Here is a 3,718-nt window from a genome sequence, read left to right on the forward strand (position 1 = left end):
GACTGTCGAGAAAAGAATTAACTTTCAACCTGCTAATAAGGGGCAAAAGTTCAGTTGTTCAGTTGTGTATATGAACCTTCCTGTGGAGGAGATTTATTAAAAGGAAGCTTGCCAGCACATGGACCAGTTTGTCACAGACCCAATTTGTCACAGGCCCACACGGTACCCCGCCTCGACTGTGCCCTCCTGTTTTAGTTTTAGTAGGCCTAAGTGTTTTACAGCACTTGTATCACAATAAGGTCATTCAAGTGCCGAAGATTAGATGTGTTACAAGGGAGTAACAAACACAAAATAGAAGGAGGGGAGATAAAGACGATAGATGTTTGATAGGAAATAGGAGCAAACCACACCAGAGCACCCGCCAACCACCCGAATGATGGAAGTTATCGCTGATACTCTCAAAAAGAGTAAATGAATGATTGATTGATTGTATGATTTGAATTCTATTTTCCAATTGTTTTTAACGAAATCGCATTCACTGTTGGAAATTTTCAGAGTAATTTGCTGATTTGCATACAAAAAGGACGAAATATTGAACAACACTAGCTGAATTGACATTTTAGAGTGACAATCTCTACACCACCAATTCGAAGGTGGAGAGTAAAAAACTTAAGTTGCAACTACGATGTTTAAAGAGCTGTAATTATAGCAAAATGAACCTGTGACAAACTGGGCTGCCCCCATATAATCTATAACACCCGTGAAAAACAAACAAACAAACGAACAAACCGGTGTTAAAGAGCTGTAATTATGACAAACTGGACAGGCCCCCATCTAATATATATACACCCGTGGAAAACAAACAAACAAACAAACAAAAAGTCATGCCATACCTGTGATGTTAGAGAGAACCCTGTTAATCCTGTTATCAAGATTGGTCTGTGCAGCAGGGTTGGACACACAATAATAATATACAATTAATGTTGTTTGATTCTTGTAGGTGTATCGACCAAAAAGTCGACGTCGTGAAATAAATTAGGTCATATGTGTAAGCAATAGGCCAACACAGGATATCTTGTTATAATTGATTGTGAGTCACACGTGTGCACTGGAATAAAATATAGACCATCTATAGTGATAATGCGAAAGTTGAATTAAATTAAGTCCTACAACCCCACCCTATTCACCGTATCAAATATGTGTCACGTCGCGGTGGCATCAGGCGCCCGTCAGTTTATTGGGGCATTTGGAGTTCTTGATATCATCTTAAAGCCTATCCATTTTCCTTGCTTTTGATGAAAAAAAACAACAACATTATTTATCTATAATACAAGTCAAGATATTAGCGATTGAAGGAGGCGGGGGTCGTCTGGTTTCAGAGGTAAAATTAGCGAGAAAATGGACGCCAAAGTTGAGTTATTTCCATAGCTTGAGAGTCCCTGGAAACTGAACATTTACATCTGTTATGCCTTAAGTCAACGTTTTTCTGTACAATCCACACAGAAATGTGTTCCCTAAAGGGCATGAAAGGTGTTGAGCCAAAAAACAACAAATCTATAAAAATTCCCAAACCTGCGGAAAAGTGCCAGTTTTTTAAATTTTCATTATTATGACGAGCGTCTCATTTCACCACCATGCCTCTCAAATGTTCCTTTTAACGAGAGTGTACAAATGTATTTTCAAACGTCAGGGGTATTGTAACGTGTCCTCGTAATGTTACGTTACAAATTATAATTGTCTACTATGGCTTTCGCGATCGCGACGAGCATTAATTGACTGTAAAGCTGTTATTACAATTTAAAGGTAGGAGATCAGTTGTTTTGGGTGAACGGGGAAAGCATTTATAACACATTTTGGAACGGTAATTATCAATATGCAAAGTAAGCTACACAAAGTTATAGTAAGCTTTATGAATGAAACACTGAATGAATGAATAAATGCATAGCAGACAAGCTGTTCACATTAACCTACTATTACATTGTATACCGCTATCCTTGAATTACAAAGCTTTCTATCTTACAGTTTTGGCAATTTTGAGTTATTTATAAGACCTCGAGGTCAGAAACCAAAATTATGTCCTATTTGATCTTCTCTGTTAAAACCGTATGATTAGTTGAATCAAGCTATTCAAAGAATTGCATTTGGGAAAGCTTGACATGTTGTAAAACTCAAAATTGTTGACGTCACATTTCTCAAAACTAGGTGCTCAGCAGATAGAACGTTGTAATTGTAGGGTAGTGATACGGTATGGCACCGTCGTTATAGGCCCACTGAGTCCTGACCCATTTTATTATTATATTCACATTCCCGACTCACTGCTCCGCCAATCGAGAACTGCATCAGGGCATTAGACAGTTAATCTAACTGACCCCGGGATATGCCCTACCTGTGCTATTTTTTTTTTGGTGGTATTATGCGACCTTCCATCAGTGGCAAATATCATCATCATCGTGTGCCTTGCCGACTGGCGTGGGCGATCATGGACCTCCACTTCACTCTGTCTTGCGTTGCAGCAATGGTGTCTGTTGTTCTTGCTGCTCCTAGCCATGTTGTCATCTTGTCCAGTATCTTTTCCCTCTGTCTGCCTCAACCTCACTTTCCATCAAACTTGCCTGTTGTAACAATATTCTCCAATGCTTCTTTCCGCATTGTGTGTCCGAAGAAATTTGCCTGTCGCTTTCTTATATTCGCCATAAGCTGAGGCAAATAACAATGGCATAAAAATAAGCAAAATCGACACTATTTGATACAAATCGAAAATCAAAAAGCCAACAGCTTTATGAAGCTATGCCCCCGGTTTTTGAAAAAAAATTGTTAAGCGCATATAATTTTATTAATATTAATTAAAATCATGTAGCATCGTTTGATCTGATGTCTCCCGAAAGGCTCAGTCTCTCGAGCAGCAAAACCAATTAAATCCCAAATGAAACTCAGATTGAATCAAAACAAGTGCCAGCACCTTGCAGTAAACATGCCAGTATATCATTAAAAAAATTAAAAAATTACAAGTTTTATGAAGCCACGAGCGTAAAATGAGTGTGGCCAAATACAAGCAATATTAATGTCATCAATGTACTTGCCATTGGGCACCATCTCTTTTATTTTGATCAGTTATTTACTCCCCCCCCCTCTCTCTCACACACACACACACACACACACACACACACACGCACACAAACCCCCCCACCCACAAGCACACACTTACACACGCATAATGCTGATTTTAAAAAGCACTTATATAATTTCCAAACGATGTCATTAATGTGTTTTCATATATGGATGGTGTTTGCTAGGCTAACCCTGAAATTCCCACTTAAAAATGTTCCCACCTATGCTGATTAGTATAATAATAGCCGATATTGTATTCTCCACGACATGTATGTCACCCACGACGAGCGTAGCATTCCTGGTATTTAATAAAAACCATCCATTTTTCCGAGAAAATTCTATTTAAAATTCCGACATACATTATAATAGATCTATTTAATATCATGCATATATATATGTGAGGCGTGCTAATAAAATGAGTTACTTCTCGCACTGCATGAATGGAGATATCAGCAAATAATCAACACAAGGGTCATATTTGTAGACTCTAAACCAATGCCATTCTCCTCAAGTTTAACATGTCTTTTATCATTTCATACTGATAAATTGTAAAACTTCAACCTATAAATTTGATGTTTCTATTTCCATCGGTTTAAAATCTGAGAAATAACTAATTTTGTCTGCACACTTCACACACACACACACACACACACACACACACACACACACA

The sequence above is a fragment of the Aplysia californica genome, unplaced genomic scaffold, assembly GCF_000002075.1.
Source record: "Aplysia californica isolate F4 #8 unplaced genomic scaffold, AplCal3.0 scaffold00323, whole genome shotgun sequence".
Classification (NCBI taxonomy): Eukaryota; Metazoa; Mollusca; class Gastropoda; order Aplysiida; family Aplysiidae; genus Aplysia; species Aplysia californica.